The sequence below is a fragment of the Oreochromis niloticus genome, linkage group LG3 (assembly GCF_001858045.2).
Source record: "Oreochromis niloticus isolate F11D_XX linkage group LG3, O_niloticus_UMD_NMBU, whole genome shotgun sequence".
NCBI lineage: Eukaryota > Metazoa > Chordata > Actinopteri > Cichliformes > Cichlidae > Oreochromis > Oreochromis niloticus.
This window is the reverse complement of record NC_031967.2, coordinates 86,058,476-86,077,384: the sequence shown is the minus strand read 5'-3', so window position 1 is coordinate 86,077,384 and position 18,909 is coordinate 86,058,476. Positions and strand designations below refer to the sequence as shown.

Genomic DNA, 18,909 nt, shown 5'->3' with positions numbered 1-18,909 from the left:
ACAAATTATGAAACACTGAATGATTTCAAGCTCACACTTTGTCTAATAAACTTACACATTTCATTCTTTATACAGATTGAGGGACTGTGGTTTGTCAGGGATCAGCTGTGATTATCTGGCAGCAGCGCTGAAGTCCAACCCCTCCCATCTGAGAGAGCTGGAGCTGAGCTACAACAACAACCTGCAGGATTCAGGAGTGAAGCATCTGTGTGGTTTTCTGGAGAGTCCAGGATGTAAACTTGAAACTCTGAGGTCAGTCAGCATGTTTTAGTTGTGCTGAGATGAATATTATGTGAAAGTTGTGCTGACACTAAACTGCAGACATCACGCTGATATTATACTGATCCACACTGAGGATCTTCATGGTGAAGTCTGTTTTCTTCTTCTCTGGTTTAGTCCATTGACTGTAGCAGAACAATGTTCACATTTCAAACCTTCAAACCTTCAAAGAAGAAGAAAAATCATCCACTGGGTAATTCACTGTGAAACTAAAACTCTTCATTCCACCTTAAAGTCTGTCTGACACAGAAATCCAAAGCAAAATGTGCGTTTGCTTTACAGACAGCAGTCCAACACAAACATACACACATCATCCAAAACACAGTCCAACATCCAAATCTCCTCCACTGCCAGCATGAATGATGGGACAGAGAAGGAGGAACACTCTGACATTCAGGGTTAGAATGAGTTTCATAAAGCAGACTGTGAAGATCAAAGCTGCATTAGATTATAATATAAAGAGATGCAGAGAAACGCCGCTTGAGTTGTTGTATACAGTCAAAAAAAAAAAGAAGGCCAAAATATTTTTCTCTAATATATTTTAGGTATAACTGTATGTGTTTTATACATTTTTAGTAGTATGACTCTGTCAGTGCGCCCCAGGGTGGCTGTGGCTACAATGTAGCTTACCATCACCAGTGTGTGAATGTGTGTGTGAATGGGTGGATGACTGGATGTGTAAAGCACTTTGGGGTCCTTAGGGACTAGAAAAGCGCTATACAAATACAGGCCATTTACCATTTAGATAGCTTACATGAATGAATGAGTGGACAGAAGTGGACAGCGATCATCTGAAGAACTTCAAAGGCTTTAAATCAGCACATTTCTCTTTATTCTTTATCAACTCTGTTAATTTCTCTCAGTTTTCTGTGGAATGAAGCTAACAGCAGGCTAATAAGATGCTGACCAACAGGTTTCTATTAAAGGTTGTAATTTGTATATGAAAAAGTGCTTTGGCTCAGCAAGGATCAGCTTACAGGTAGAATACAGCTGCTGGATGGGATTAGCATGTCATAGCTATCTACCAAACTGCTAACTGGGGGATTTCAGCCCATCTATGAATCATTTTTGCTAACTGTTTAATCAGGTTAGGCTCACAGGGCTGCAGCCTGTGCCCTAGCTGTCATAGGGCAAGAGGCGTGGTCCACTAATGGAGCCACAAAACATGTCCAATACTTAGTCTGTCTTGTTGGACAAACTGGAAGAAATGATTTAAGGACTTAGTCACAGAACAGAGATTCAAATCTCCAAAATCCAACTGGCTGCATCGGGCATATAGTCTGAAACTCTGCACAGTTTCCTGTTTGAAGCTGCTTCCTGTTGGCTTCAGCTGTTTGGAGTTTCCATTTTCTAAACTTCTACATTCTGAACCTTCTTCAGCTCTGAACAGATGATGAAACACTGAATGATTTCAAGCTCACACTTTGTCTAATAAACTTACACATTTCATTCTTTATACAGAGTGAGTGTCTGTGGTTTGTCAGGGATCAGCTGTGATTATCTGGCAGCAGCTCTGAAGTCCAACCCCTCCCATCTGAGAGAGCTGGACCTGAGCAGAAACAACCTGGAGGATCCAGATGTGAAGCAGCTGTCTGATCTTCAGCAGAGTCCAGACTGCAGACTGGAGACTCTGAGGTCAGTAGAGTGATGGAGTGAGTGGGTGGTGCTGTCAGCAGTATTGTACTAAACACAGTCAGTATGAAACAAATATCCAGTGTTTCCTGTAAAGCTGCAGCTTCTCAGTGAAGCTGTGAGGAGAATGGTGACAGGCTTCAGGATTGGACACAAACACTGCCCATTTCTGCCTTCATGGTCACCATAGTAACGGCTGACACGCTCTGATCAAACACTGTCAACAGCCAATCAGCTCTCTGAACAAAGCTGCACACAGACCAATGACTGCATTCATTTCCAGGTTTAAAGCAGTGAAGAACACAGTCTGTAGGTGAGGAAGACTTTAGTGAGAGTAGATGTTTGGTTGGAATTCCTCCAGTTAACAGCTGGAACCGTCCATCTGGATTGTTGGGCTTGTTGTTGGGGTTCCTACAGAGCTCAGAGTGGACAGACCAAGGTTCTTCTAATGAATGAAAGTCCAAACTCAAACTAGGAGTGAAAAACATTTTCATCAACTTCAATAAAAATCCAAAGATTAGAAAAAGTGAAGCAACAATGAGTCCTAGTACAGTCCCAGCACTGAAGTTCCTGCTGCTCTTTATACTGGATGTGCTGCATCACTGACTGCTGATGAAGAGTCTCTGGAAACACTCGTTTATCTCCTCTGCTCTTCCTTCTTGTCTCTGCAGGTTGAACAGCAGCAGCAGCTTGTGTGACTGACAGAGGAATGAGAAGAAGTGCAGATGAATGTCAGTGCTGCAGAGTGAACTGCTCTGAGAACAGCTCCACTGTCAGACACAATGTAGAGTCCAGCATCATCCCTGTGTGTCCCTCTGGATCTGACAGAGGATCATCAGTGTATCTGGACTGCTCTGCTGCTGCTCTGTCCTTCTACAGTCTCTGCACAGTCTCTGTCTGACACTGGCTTCAGACCCTCCTGGATCAAACTCACCTGGAAAGGCTTGTTTTTATAAGACAAATATCATGTTTTCATGTATGTGTGCAGTTTGAGCCTCGGTGGACGAATCAGTGCTTAATGTTTAATGTGGATACTAATGATCAATAAATGTGCTGATTGGAATCAAAGGAATGACTCGGACTGAATCTTTTCCTGCTTTTCTGTCATGTGGATCCGATCCAGACCTCCAGCTTCTGCCCTCCACCTCACATTAGTCACCCAGCACAGCAGTTTTCCCATTAAGCTCACTTTTCCCACCTTTAAAGAAGCCTCAGGCACACCTGGAAACATAGATCAGATGAGGTGAGATGAGACGAAGAACAGCTGTGAGAAAAGACACAACACGAACTTCTTGTCTGTGACTGAAACCATTGAATCATTTTTAATCTTTGCTGTTAAACTGGGCAGTGATGCAGCTTTGAACACATGACACTCACCTTTGACCTTTAAATGACCCCGTGACCTTTCCTCCAGCGCCACCCTCAATCCACGAACAGCGTGTGACTGATTTACTGAACTGATCAATAGTCCAATACTGATCAATGGAAAAGTTTTACAGACTTGATGGTGCACTCTGATTAAAAAGAGCTTCTATTTTTACAAGCAGGGTATAGGTCACTTCCTGTCACTGCTAGCGTGACATTAGGACACATCAAGAAATAAAATAAATAAAATAAGTCAAAATGAGCTCATTGATCAGATAAAGACCAGAGCTGTGTCCGAATTCGCTTAAAATGCGTGACTTGGAGACTGTTGACCATGCTTTTATAACCTCACTCTTGGATTATTGCAACTCCCTTTTAATAGGGGTTGGACTGGGCACTCTGACATGCCTGCAACTAGTACAGAAAGCTGTGGCACAGTTCTTATCTGGTAGAAGGAAATTTGAGCACATTACTCCGGGTCTGGTCCTGCACTGGCTTCCAATTGGCTCCCAAATCACGGCTGAAACTGATGATGATATTTGGATGCAATGACATCACAGCGACGCAACGAAGGCTGTCCGAATTCAAAGAGTACTCAAAATGTGGTAAAAATGCGTCCTACTTTTACCCAAATTGTAAGGATGGGTCCGATGTATCCTTCGTGTCCTACTTATATCCCAGGATTCATTGCGGGTCATAGAGGATATTTGTTTCTGATAACGATGGTGGTTGAAGCGGGAGAGGAAAACACTTTCAAATGTAATTGTCAGAATTAATTATTTAAGAAAAGATATTTAAGAAACATTTAATCATTTGTATGCTGATAAAAGTATCCTATCCTTATTAGGTCTGATAAGAGTCTGTGTGCACTTGTGTACCATGAGATGAGCGGAAGCAGCCTTGAAGTTATAATTTCCATTATAGCTGTGGAAAACACACTGTCTTGTTCGTTATCTCAAAGTGTAAGACTTCACACCTTTAAATGTCCTATTGCAAGTTCATATTTTTATATTCTAGCAAGACGTTTACTTCTGTTTGTCTGCATACAGTTTAAGTTCATTGAAAGGTCGTATGTCAATGTATGGTATAGCTGGAAACGCACACACACACACAGAATACAGACACTGATGTTGTTCAGAGATACCTGCTTAAGAATGTCACGTAAAAAGGGCTGTAGCGAAGGAATCAGTCGAAGTTGGCTAAGGACAGGTGAAGGCCTGGGCTGACTTCTCTCATGAGCCACAAAGACAAAGAGCTCTGTCTTGTCTTGTTTTGTCGTGCAGTTAGTTGGTCTCGTGTTCCAGCGGGGTTTGTGCCTAGATAAACTCAACAGTAACTATATGGAAAATCTGGTTGTACAAAAGTTAAGTTGTTATAGCGGCTGTGTTGTTAAGCTTTGGGCATCTGCATAGACATGTTTTGTTTTTGTTTTTTTTAAATAACCGTAAACCAGCTTGTATGTTGGGTTCCGCGGTTTTTCATGTGTTGCCATACAGCTAATTTGGATTTTTTCAAATTGGTGATATGTTGTGGGGAACAAAGACCAAGCAGATCATTTATTAAAATGAGGAGAAAACGATCAACCACATAAAATGACCCGACCAAGACAAAAACTGTGGTATTTTGTAAATATAATAATAAACGTGAATGTAGTGTGTAATTGTGTAACTTTATAAGCAGCGTCCTCCTGAAAATGCACCAACATTGAGAGTAACATCCTCCTCTCTGCCGCTTAATGCTCTCTGGTCGCTATGGCAACATGTAAATATTTCTTTCAAAACAAGACAAACAACTACAACAAGGGAAAAGACCCAGGGAAACTGAGTTAATGAAAAAACCCTGAAAACCATAAATTTCACAGCGGAGCCTCAACTCTCGTGGGCTGGTACCAAACGACTCAAGGACCGGTACCGGTCAGTGGCCCTGTTGGGGACCGCTGCTGTACAGGAGACATGGCACTAGATTAATTGACAATGGTCTACAGCAATCAGAACGCACAAAACAATGTGCTGTAAAAAAAAATCAGCGAAAGGTGAACCGCGTTATACCGAGGGACCACTGTACAATAATTTCCAGTAGCACTGCTGATATATGAAATGGTGAGTTGTCTTCAAACAAGTGCATTGTACCAAAAAAGGGTGTTTGAAGGATTAAAAATGTAAAAAGTAATGATTATTTTATATTTATGAAAAAAACGAGTACCAAACGACTCACGGACCGCTGCTGTACAGAACCTGTGATGTCCAGACGGTATTCCTCTGGTGTTCTGCTGTGAAAACCTTTGGGGTTTAGGGATTAACATAGTTGCCATGGTTTCCTTTCTTCTCTTATTTGTTGTGTGTTGTTGGAAAGGCTGTCAGCTGTGTGGCGGAGCCCCCTTGTGGCGAGAGAGCACAGTTGCACTATTGAGCACATGTTCCAGTGATCAGAGTTGGAGCTAACACATAGCAAGAGCCACCTGGCAGACTGACTCAGCAGGGGATGTCTACGCACGGTGTTAAAAGTCCGCTTGGTCACTTTAACTGTTTAGACTACGTTACCCATGATGCACCTCGGTATCTGTGCTTCCGGTTGGGAACGTGTTCAGCGCAGTTCTGCACAGATGAGAGGTGTGTCGGAGGTGTCGGAGGATTAACGTTTTTCCTTGCATTCCTGTGTGTGTTAACCCTGTGTGCGTGCTTATCATGTGAGTATTATAAGATGAGAGTGATGATTGTTTGACTTTATCGCTGTAATCTGCTCTGTGTAATTTGCTACGTAAGAAGCTAGTCCCGTTGCTATCGCTAAGCTACGTTGTTGGCCTACTACAGGCAGCCTTGGTTGCAGCTGATATCTCATTTAATATACGACCTACGGTCAAGCATTGTGGTTGGAGGTGGATGTAACTATTTACTGTGTTTATTATCTGAATCGTCGTAATCTGTGGAGATCCTGTTTGCTAATGTATATACCAGCTAGAAATTCATTTATGGTCTTAGGGTGCCATCTAGTGGCCATGAGGTTATGGCAGATCATATAACCTTATGCTGGAAACCCACAGTGCTGTATAAGCGGTACCCTGCTATTCATAGGGGTTAATACAAATGTTTGTTCTTTCTGTTGACAGATGACCACACACTCATATACACACTCACACTCCCTTTACCTGCATGTGAATGCTGTAATGCCATCGCTTCCCCACCAAAGCTGTACATCCTGTTGATGTCATCTGCCACCTCCTTATTAAAGTTATTTGAACTACGTCACTGTGGAGTACCATTCCTTCTGACCGAGGACGACTCAGTTGAAGCGTGATCGGCAATCAGTGCAAACATATATTACAAGTGGTCCTTCGAGCCGGATCGCCTTGGCTGAGTTAATGAGATGCCAAACCCTCAGGATAGAGGTGCATCAAGTAGCCCCCGTCCAAAGCGGGAGAAGAAACTTCCGGGACATCTGGTGGACTATGAGCACAACCTAACTGAGCCACCCGAGCCATCTAGAGCTCCAAGTAGTTCAAGCAGCTCCGATAATGAAGAGGAAGAGAGATGGCAGAAGATGGAATCAGTCTGGAACAGTGTCCTCCAACACATGACTCAATTGCAAGTGTCTATGGAGGAAACTCGTGGGACATTACTAAAGCGGGTGGAGCGTTTGGAGCAGGCTTCTAAACCTGGCAGTCCTCTTCCCCCAGAAACAGGAGCATTAGAACAACGCCAACCTATTTCCTCCATAACAGAAGTTGCACCACTACAACCTAGCAGTGAGGTGTTACATGAGACCACAGAGCCACTAACTGTGCCAGTAATGCCCTCAGAGCAGGACACCACAACACCTGTGAACATGCTGACGCCAGTGAAGACACCCGCTCCATCACCTCCTCGTAAAGTGGGCCTTCACACTCAGCCAGTGCTGCACCCTGCCACTTATGTAGCTGCATCGACGCCACTCAGGAGACCTGAACGATGCACTGCTGAACCCTTCTCATATCAGCAATCGGAACATCAGCTCCTTATAGGCAGGCCAGACCAGATGCAGCTATTACATCCTGCAGCCCCAGCTGATCAGCCACTAGGACGTGCTCATCTTTCAGTACACCAGCTATCACAGCCTGTGGACCCAGTGAGTCTGCAGCAGACGTCACATCCTGCTGCTCCCGTCTTCCAAGCCAGACATCCAGCTAATCCTGTGTACTTGCAGCAACCACCACATCCTGCTGATCCTACCTACCAACCTTCACGTCCACCAGAACTTGCGACCCAGCCATCACAGTGGACAGAAGCTCATCGCCCTGTGCCCAACATACTGCATCCTGAAGCTTTGCCTGATCCAGCTGGCAAACACTATGTTCCCTATCCCTCAGGAAGTCACTATTCATCATCTTCCTCTGCTGAACACCATAATCCACAGGTGGCCACAACTTCCCCAGCAGGAACACCTCTACCAAACCTGATGGAGATGATGGTGGCGTCTTCATATGGCATTCCAAAGCCTAAGCTGGTGATCTTCAGGTCGGGCAGAGAGAGTGACTTCGCCTTATTAAAGAAAGGGCTGGACAGCACCTTAGGGCCACATTCTCATCTGGGAGAAGATTACAAGTATCAGGTTCTACTAGATCATCTAGAGCATCCCAGCGCCCTACAGGTAGCCAAGCGCTACATTCACGACCGCACTCCCTACACTAGTGCAATGAGGGCGCTAGAGCAGAGGTATGGACAGCCAAGGCAGTTAGTCCAAAGTGAGCTTAGCACTATAATGAACTGCCCCCCTATTAGAACCGGAGACTCTCAAGCTATTGAAGACCTGTCCCTGTCTGTGTCCAGCCTGGTCGGGCTTCTCAGTACCATGGATGAAGTAGCGGCCAGTGAGCTCCATTGTGGTTCACATGTGGACAGACTGCTTACCAAGCTCCCCCTGAACTACAGAGACAGCTTCATCGAGTACTGTATCACCCGGGGGATCATCCGCACTGGCAGCAGCCGAACCTACAATATGTACGACTTCTCAGAATGGCTTGAACGGAAATCCCAAGTCCTTCAGCTATCCAGACAAGCCTCTCAAATGCCCCCTGACAGGCCACGTCCAGAGAAGAACCTACTCAAAGCCTCAGCAGGGCTCAAGCCACACAACAAATCTGCGTCCATCTACTACGGCCAAAACCCAGCCCAAGCCAAGCTAAAACAAGAGGTAGAATCTACAGCTCCAGATCCGACAGTCCAACCTAAGAAGAGACAGAAGTTCAGACCTTATTGTCCATACTGCGAAGGGACAGAGCATTATCTGAATGGCTGTGATGGATTCAAAAGGCTAGACCTCAAAGCTATGGCTACCTGGATTACCGAGAAGGCCAAATGCTGGCGCTGTGGCCGTAAACATTCTCCAGAGCAGTGTACTCTGAAGAAGCCGTGCAGCACCTGTGGTGACCAGCATTTGTCGGTGCTCCATGACCTGGTTGAGGCCAAGAAGCGGGACCCTAACATACTAACTGTGAGTACTAGTATGGTTTACCTAGACTATTCAAGTCACTCAGGTCGTGTTATGCTTAAGGTAGTACCCATCCAACTACATCATGGTGGCAAATCTCTGGACACATTTGCTGTGCTTGATGACGGCTCAGAGAAGACTGTTGTGCTTCCTGCGGCAGTTAAATCTCTAGGTTTGGAACAGGAGGAAGCAACACTCTCACTAAGAACTATCCGTCGAGATGTAATCCAGATGAAGGGAGGCTTTGTCTCATTTCAGGTGTCACCAAGGGCTAAGCCCAAAGTGAGGCACAAAGTAACACATGCCTTCACAGCCGACCAGCTGAGTCTAGCTACTCAGTCATGTCCAGCTGACCAGCTGAAGAAGAAGTATCTTCACTTGCAGAAAGCCCAGATTGAAGGATTCAACCAGGTCCAACCTTTGGTGCTGATTGGCTCAGATAACGCTCATCTCATCACCCCTGTCCGTCCTGTCCTTCGGGGGTCGTCCAAAGGGCCGGTAGCCGTCTGCACCAAGCTCGGATGGGCCATCCAGGGGCCGGCCAGTAGTATGCCTACATCTGAGGGGGACCTGCAGTGCCTGAACATGTGCCTTTCCCCTGCAGAGGCCCTGCATCAAGATGTGATGCGTGTGTGGCAACTAGATGCTTCCCCCTACAGGACAGAGAAGGAGGTCACACGGTCAAAGGAGGACAGAGAGGCGGGAGCTATGTTGGAAACAAAGTTGCCAACAGAGTTCCCGGCATGCAGCGAGGCAGAGCTCAGGAAGACTGCATTCTGTGGGCACGCTTCGGTATCCCCGACCTTACCAGATCCAACACAGTATGCCACACTAGATGAGCTGATTGCTGCTACACACCGGATCCTACACGGGGCGGCCGACACTCCTATTACAGCTGCAGAGCAACTAGAAACCAAGACCATGCTGCTTCGCTCGGCTCAGACTGACAGCTTCCCAGAGGAGGCCCGAGCCCTCCAGATCGGTCACCCAGTCCGCTCAGACAGCCGTCTTAGCGTGCTGTCCCCTGAATATGACAGTCTTACCGGTCTCATCAGAGTTGGAGGCCGCCTCCGTCGAGCCGCAGACTTAGATCCAGACAGTATTCATCCCATCGTATTAGCAGCTGAACATCCCCTGACGAAGCTCATCATAAAAACTTATGATGACCAGCTCCTTCACCCAGGTGCAGAGAGGCTATTTGCAGAAATACGGCGCACCTATTGGATTCTCAGAGGACGTCAAGCCATTAAGAAACATCAGCACCAGTGTGTGGACTGTAGGAGATGGCGCGCCTCACCTTCTACACCCAAAATGGCTGACTTACCTTCATCACGGCTGAGACTCTATAAGCCCCCGTTCTGGTCAACGGGCGTAGACTGTTTTGGGCCGTACACGATAAAGATAGGTCGTAGAAGAGAGAAATGCTGGGGAATTATCTACAAGTGTCTTACAACCAGATGCGTGCACCTCGATCTCCTCCCTAGTCTTGACACCGATTCCTTCCTTATGTCATTACGCCGATTTATCGCACGCCGAGGAAAGCCATACGAGATGTGGTCTGATCGAGGGACCAATTTCAGAGGTGGTCACAGAGAACTCCAAACGGCGTTTGAAAACATGGAGCCTGACCTCAAGCAGCAGCTAGCCAAGCAGACTATCAACTTCTGCTTCAATCCCCCACACTCTCCTCATTTCGGAGGAGCCTGGGAAAGGGAAATCAGAGCAGTGAAGTCAGCTCTGCAAGTAGTCCTGAAGGACCAAGTTGTGGCCGAAGAAGTCCTACTCACAGCCCTCATAGAGATTGAGAGCATTTTGAACTCAAAACCACTCGGCTATGCATCAGCTGACATAGCTGACCCAGATCCCATCACACCAAATCTTCTCTTGATGGGGCGGCATGATTCAGCACTGCCCCAGGCAGTTTACGGCCCCTCAGGTACTCTTTCAACCAGAAGATGGAGACACAGTCAGGTCATCAGCGACCACTTCTGGAAGCGGTTCATACAGAACTACCTCCCAAGACTGCAACTCCGACAGAAATGGAGGAAGTCCACTGACAACATGGCTGTGGGACAAGCTGTTATGATTGTGGACGCTAATCTGCCTAGAGGCCTTTGGCCTGTGGGTACCATTTCCCAAGTTTTTCCAGGGGCTGATGGCATTGTTCGAGCTGCCGAGGTCAAGGTTAAAGACAGTACCTATGTTCGCCCGGTAACTAAGCTGGTGGAACTTCCCAAAGTTCCTGAGGACTCAGATGATACTGTCTCAAAATAGAAGGACTTTAGCATGTGTGTATTTCCATACAAATACAGGGGCGGCTGTTAAAAGTCCGCTTGGTCACTTTAACTGTTTAGACTACGTTACCCATGATGCACCTCGGTATCTGTGCTTCCGGTTGGGAACGTGTTCAGCGCAGTTCTGCACAGATGAGAGGTGTGTCGGAGGTGTCGGAGGATTAACGTTTTTCCTTGCATTCCTGTGTGTGTTAACCCTGTGTGCGTGCTTATCATGTGAGTATTATAAGATGAGAGTGATGATTGTTTGACTTTATCGCTGTAATCTGCTCTGTGTAATTTGCTACGTAAGAAGCTAGTCCCGTTGCTATCGCTAAGCTACGTTGTTGGCCTACTACAGGCAGCCTTGGTTGCAGCTGATATCTCATTTAATATACGACCTACGGTCAAGCATTGTGGTTGGAGGTGGATGTAACTATTTACTGTGTTTATTATCTGAATCGTCGTAATCTGTGGAGATCCTGTTTGCTAATGTATATACCAGCTAGAAATTCATTTATGGTCTTAGGGTGCCATCTAGTGGCCATGAGGTTATGGCAGATCATATAACCTTATGCTGGAAACCCACAGTGCTGTATAAGCGGTACCCTGCTATTCATAGGGGTTAATACAAATGTTTGTTCTTTCTGTTGACAGATGACCACACACTCATATACACACTCACACTCCCTTTACCTGCATGTGAATGCTGTAATGCCATCGCTTCCCCACCAAAGCTGTACATCCTGTTGATGTCATCTGCCACCTCCTTATTAAAGTTATTTGAACTACGTCACTGTGGAGTACCATTCCTTCTGACCGAGGACGACTCAGTTGAAGCGTGATCGGCAATCAGTGCAAACATATATTACACACGGTGTGAGTTGTGTGCGTCGCTAAAGAACTGTGAGTAGACGTGGAGCCCTGCCTGGAAAGGACAGTTTTAGTCTTTTATGCCAATTAGACATTTAGTGGATGTAGAAGTGCAATGTGTATTGACCTGTTCGCTATGTGGCTAGTCCATCCTACCGTCTCTCGTACACAGCACAGTATGCACCCGGGCTAGAAGAGCGAAAGCAGTACGCCTCATCAGCAGTGTCTGTACAGACCTCCCGCTCGTCGAGCCCGACAAGTCAGCCTGGATGGGAACACACCATGGATGAATGAACCGCCTCTCCGAACGATCTGCAGGATATGCGGCAGCGTGTTTCCAGTAGGGATGGCCTGAAGAATCAGCCTCCTTCTCCTTTCCATCGACCATGGGAAATATCTGCGGTTTCGGGTTCGCAGTGTGGTATGAATGGCAGACCTCAGCCTTACGCCCTAACACGTGAACCAGACAGAGGTGGTTACCTGTCACATCAGTGGGACCAAAGACCACCCCCAATACAGGTACCCCCTCCGTCTTCCTCCCAATGTATGCAGCCCATCAGTGCCCCCACAGTTAGTTCCCATACACTTGAAATAGATGCACGAACGAGTCTATGGCTGCAGTATGAGAATAGGCGGGACATCCATGCTCAACAAGAATACCAAAGGCCATACTTTCGCCCACCAACAGCTCAGAGTATCCCACCCAAGGATGCTACAATGATTGATACATTGGATAGGATGATGGGTGAACTACAGCTGTTAAAAGAGCAGACACTGACGGCTAGTCGGCCAACCCCGCCATTCCCCAACAGTGCACCTTCCTTTCAGTTTAAACATCCACCTATCATTCAGCAACATTCGAACCCTCCTTGGCAGGAGCAGTGTTCTGCTAGGGCCTATCCCAGTTTCGAGAGTCAAGCCCCCACCAACATCTGGAGCCAGCAGCCCGTCGCCGAGGTACCAAGACCTATCACAACATCATTGCACTATAAACCTCATCCATCGCCAGCCCACCAACCACCACGTGTAATGGCACAAGAGAAAACATACAGGGGTCCAACTCCAAGTATTCCTGATCTCATTAAGAAGGACCCGAGCGAGTTTGCCCGATTAAAAATCGCACTTGACAATCTGCTGCCACCAGATGGGACAGAGCTTTTCAAGTTTCAGATGCTGATGGATCATTTGAAACTAGATGAAGCTCGTCTCATAGCTGATGCATATCTCAATTCTCCATCCCCCTATACTGACACTATGGCAGCCCTATCGGAGAAGATTGGTCAGCCCCACCAGTTAGCCCTCAGGAAGATTGCCAGTGTTATGGATGCACTGGACATTTGTCACAGGGATGTGGAGGACTTTTGAAAGATTTGCACTGCAGATTCGGGCTCTAGTTGGTATGCTGAAGACGCTTGGTCCAGATGGCGAAGTGGAACTGAAATGTGGCTCTCACGTGGCACGGCTCCTCAGTAAGCTGCCAGCTGAAATGAGGTCTGAGTTCCCGAGGCACATGTGTCGCCATCCAGGGGTAGAATACAACCTAACAGACTTTTCGGAGTGGTTGCAGCTGGAAACATGGTGCCAAGATAGCAGTACCCAGCTTGGGGCTACAGTGCAGAAGGAGAGGGCCATCCAGAAACCAGACCGCCTGAGAGAGGCGAAGTCAGTAAGGCGCATGGCCACTATCCTGCATGGCTCAGAGAATCTGCCAGCGAAGCAGCCTGTCGAGTCGGTGAGCAGCAAACCAGTTGCCCATAGCAAGAAGAAAGGCCCGCTGAAAGCTTACTGCCCCTACTGTGATACGGAGGACCATTATCTCAGTCAGTGCCCCATATTCCAGTCTTTTGATAAGGCTCAAATCATAGACTGGATCAAAACAAACCAGCGTTGTTGGCGATGCGGCAGATCACATCAAGCAGCACAGTGCAATCTGAAGAAAGCTTGCAGCCTATGTCAAGGCAAACACCTTCAGATCCTGCATGAGGTCAACGTCAAGAGTGTGAAGGAGGGTACTTGCCTGGTGAGCTCTCCAACTGAAATACTCCACCTGGATAAACCTTCAAATTCTACCCGTGTTCTGCTTAAAGTGATCAGAGTTCTCCTGAGAAATGGTGACAAAACTCTGGACACTTATGCCATCATGGATGATGGCTCTGACCGCACCATGCTGCTCTCCTCTGCAGCTCAGCAACTGGGCCTAACAGGCACACCTGAAGACCTCGCCTTGAGAACTATCTGTCAGGTGTGGGGATTATATCATTTTAACATCATGTTTATTCATTCATATTCATTCATATTCTTTTTATTCGTGTATATCCTTTTATTAAGCTTTGAGTAGTGATTAAAACATTTATTCAATATATTGCACATATAGTTTCAATTATGTTATTGCACATATTAGCGGTGGCCTTCTGTCTGGTGAGAGGTGAGACAGAGTGCACTGAGGTCGAGACACACAGTCTACACACACATACACACATACACACACACAGTATATAGGCTCATTTCTAGGTAAGAGTTCAGATATATTTTGCTTGCAACTGCATTTTGTGCCTGCATAAGTGACAATTTAGTAGGATGTGTTTCTGATGTTCCACAGATAAGCGAGAAGAAGCGAGAAGACAGGAAGCACCTGGCGTCGAGAATGGAGAGAATGTTCTTTTTGAATGTGTCAGAGGTCGTGGTTGTTGTAACTGATGCATGTCATGTATCTGCTTTGACGCATGAGGGGGCGTTATAATACGCTGACGTATAAAACATTCTGAGTATGCTTTCTTGGGGGAATTTTATGCTGAGGATTGTGACGGTGTATTTCCTCCACACGTGTGTTTAATAAAATCATTGTTTTGACGCACTTGGACCTGTGGTCATTTGTCTCTCACCTCAATTACGAACCAGTGACACAGGATATCCAAACGTTGCATGGGGCCTGCGTTTCATTCACACTATCCCCTATCCTGCAGCCCCAGAAATCCTTCCACATAGCTAATGCCTTCACTGCCCAGCAGCTTGGCTTAGCTGAGCATTCATATCCAGTTACCATGCTCAAGAGAAGGTACAGACATCTGAAGGACTTGCCCCTACAAATCTTCAGAAGAGTTGCTGATTGGAGCTGATCATCCACATCTCATAAACCCTATGGAGCCTGTGCGCTTTGGATCACCAGGAGGGCCAGCTGCGATCCGAACCCGACTGGGATGGACTCTGCAAGGGCCTGCAAAGTCGCTTGAGTCACAGTTAGAGTCTCAACAGTGTCTGTATACCTCCTGCAGCCCCCTATCTGTTGAACTCTAGAGGAATGTGGAGAAGCTGTGGCAAGTGGATGTTCGACCCTATAAAAGTGAAAAGGAGGTGACAAGGTCGAGGGAGGATCATGAAGCCCTTCAGATGCTGGAGGCCAGAACAAGGCGCGTGGATGTTAAGGGAGTGCTCCGGTATGCCACACCCTTATTGAGGAGGAAGGATGCACCACTTTTTCAGGCCACCCAAGAAGCGACACTGCCCTGCCTGAGGAGTATGGAGAGACGTCTGAGCAGAGACCCGGTTAGGGCTGCTGCATATATGGCCGAGATGGAAAGGTTGGTGACCTCGGGGTTTGCAGCCAAACTGCAACCAGAAGTTGCCTCTCAGAGCCAAGAAAGTTGGTACATATCTCATCACATGGTCCAACACAATGGCAAGAATAGAGTGGTCTTTAATCGCTCTTTTCGACACAAGGGACTTAACCTGAATGAGTCCCTATTGCCTGGCCCTGTCCTGAGCCCTTCTCTGGTTTGAGTGCTCCTGCGCTTCAGAGAATACAGCATTGCCATCAGTGGTGACATAAAGGGGATGTTTCACCAGGTGTGCCTACTCCCGAAAGACAAACCGCTCCTGAGGTTTCTTTGGTGCAATATGAACCGGGATGAGCCCCCTCACAGATATGAATGGCAAGTCCTTCCCTTTGGGACAACATGTAGTCCCTGCTGTGCCTCCTTTGCGCTCCATCGGCATGTCCTCCTGCATAGTAAACCAGGAGAGGATGTGAGGTTCTCCATCGAACGGTGCTTCTACAGGGAGTGCAGAATTATTAGGCAAATGAGTATTTTGTCCACATCATCCTCTTCATGCATGTTGTCTTACTCCAAGCTGTATAGGCTCGAAAGCCTACTACCAATTAAGCATATTAGGTGATGTGCATCTCTGTAATGAGAAGGGGTGTGGTCTAATGACATCAACACCCTATATCAGGTGTGCATAATTATTAGGCAACTTCCTTTCCTTTGGCAAAATGGGTCAAAAGAAGGACTTGACAGGCTCAGAAAAGTCAAAAATAGTGAGATATCTTGCAGAGGGATGCAGCAGTCTTAAAATTGCAAAGCTTCTGAAGCGTGATCATCGAACAATCAAGCGTTTCATTCAAAATAGTCAACAGGGTCGCAAGAAGCGTGTGGAAAAACCAAGGCGCAAAATAACTGCCCATGAACTGAGAAAAGTCAAGTGTGCAGCTGCCAAGATGCCACTTGCCACCAGTTTGGCCATATTTCAGAGCTGCAACATCACTGGAGTGCCCAAAAGCACAAGGTGTGCAATACTCCAAGACATGGCCAAGGTAAGAAAGGCTGAAAGACGACCACCACTGAACAAGACACACAAGCTGAAACGTCAAGACTGGGCCAAGAAATATCTCAAGACTGATTTTTCTAAGGTTTTATGGACTGATGAAATGAGAGTGAGTCTTGATGGGCCAGATGGATGGGCCCGTGGCTGGATTGGTAAAGGGCAGAGAGCTCCAGTCCGACTCAGACGCCAGCAAGGTGGAGGTGGAGTACTGGTTTGGGCTGGTATCATCAAAGATGAGCTTGTGGGGCCTTTTCGGGTTGAGGACGGAGTCAAGCTCAACTCCCAGTCCTACTGCCAGTTTCTGGAAGACACCTTCTTCAAGCAGTGGTACAGGAAGAAAAACATGATTTTCATGCAGGACAATGCTCCATCACACGCGTCCAAGTACTCCACAGCGTGGCTGGCAAGAAAGGGTATAAAAGAAGAAAAACTAATGACATGGCCTCCTTGTTCACCTGATCTGAACCCCATTGAGAACCTGTGGTCCATCATCAAATGTGAGATTTACAAGGAGGGAAAACAGTACACCTCTCTGAACAGTGTCTGGGAGGCTGTGGTTGCTGCTGCACGCAATGGTGATGGTGAACAGATCAAAACACTGACAGAATCCATGGATGGCAGGCTTTTGAGTGTCCTTGCAAAGAAAGGTGGCTATATTGGTCGCTGATTTGTTTTTGTTTTGTTTTTGAATGTCAGAAATGTATATTTGTGAATGTGGAGATGTTATATTGGTTTCACTGGTAAAAATAAATAATTGAAATGGGTATATATTTGTTTTTTGTTAAGTTGCCTAATAATTATGCACAGTAATAGTCACCTGCACACACAGATATCCCCCTAAAATAGCTAAAACTACAAACAAACTAAAAACTACTTCCAAAAACATTCAGCTTTGATATTAATGAGTTTTTTGGGTTCATTGAGAACATGGTTGTTGTTCAATAATAAAATTATTCCTCAAAAATACAACTTGCCTAATAATTCTGCACTCCCTGTATGTGGACAACTGTCTGCAGAGTGTTTCATTGATTGAGGAAGCCCAGCAGTTGGTCAAGAAACTACGGCAACTTTTGGCTTCTGGGGGCTTTGAAATTCGGCAGTGGGCTAGTAATAGGCCAGAAGTGATTAGTCATCTGCCATCCGAGGCACGGTCAGACAAACTGGAGCTCTGGCTATCACAGGACCGACAAGAAGTGCATGAATCAACCCTGGGACTGAATTGGAACTGTGACGGACACCCTCAGCCTCAAGCACCGACCCATTGACTATGGAGAGCCCACTATGAGGAACATATATCGAACCCTGGCTAGTCAGTACGACCCACTTGGGTTCATCATTCCCTTCACCACCAGGGCCAAGATTATTGTACAGCAACTCTGGGACAAGCATCGAGATTGGGATGACCCCCAGTTACCTCATGATTTGCTGCACCAGTGGAAGACATGGAAGGGGGAGTTGGTGCATTTATCAGAGTTAACATTGCCACAATGTTACACACTGCCGCACATGGATCAGTCTGACATTGCAAGAGAAGTACATATCTTCTGCGATGCATCAGAGCGAGCCTATGGCTCTGTGGCCTACCTGAGATCAGAAGATCAAGACGGTAATGCGCAGCTGTCATTCCTCATGGCCAGATCACGGGTTGCTCCGAGGAAGCAGATTTCTATTCCCAGACTTGAACTCTGCACGGCACTCACTGGAGCCCAGCTTGCGGAGCTACTTCAGACAGAGCTGACTTTAAAGGTGACCACATGTACGCTGTGGTCTGATTCAACCACTGTCCTCAACTGGTTGCATTCCACATCCTGCCATTACAAGGTGTTCGTTGGCACCAGAATTACAGAAATTCAGGAGCTTACTAACCCCAAAGACTGGCGATATGTGGATTCTACAAGAAACCCAGCTGATGACATCACAAGGGGCAAAAGTCTCACTGAACTGGTCAGCCCAAATAGGTGGACCCAGGGACCAGATTTTCTCCTCCTACCTCCAGACCAGTGGCCCTCCTGCCCATCGTTGAGTACATCAGACCCAGAGGATGGCACTGAGCTAAAACGCTCTGCCATATGTCATATGGCCAACACGACCCCGGGTAATCAAACCTCAGAGGCTCAGCGGTTCAACACATGGGCAGAATTAGTAGACGCCACCGCTAAGGAGATTCAAAATGCAGCAATACAGGGTGACCCAGCTGGGAGTAACTCACCTACTGCGGGGGCCTACACCGAGGCAGAGCAACAGGTCTTGAGACAGATTCAGATGGACTGTTTCCCAGAGGTCTACAACCTACTACAGGCGGGAAAACCTATACCGGCTAACAGTCGGCTTCTATGCCTAGCACCGCAGTATGATGCCAATCATAGACTGATCCGGGTTGGTGGCAGGCTGCGGCGAGCAGAGAACCTTGATCTGTCTGTGG

The 18,909-nt window shown here is 46.8% G+C and overlaps 1 protein-coding gene and 1 long non-coding RNA gene across 2 annotated transcripts in view; both read left to right on the top strand.

Annotated features, from left to right (window-relative positions):
- Window positions 1-18,909, top strand: part of LOC102082314 (protein NLRC3-like) — a 441,947-nt gene that overhangs the window by 195,370 nt on the left and 227,668 nt on the right. The gene's annotated exons all lie outside the window — the stretch shown is intronic.
- Window positions 195-2,823, top strand: LOC102075717 (uncharacterized). Its single transcript, XR_268515.4, has 3 exons — window positions 195-252; window positions 1,741-1,914; window positions 2,583-2,823. It is a non-coding gene; the product is annotated as an uncharacterized LOC102075717 (long non-coding RNA).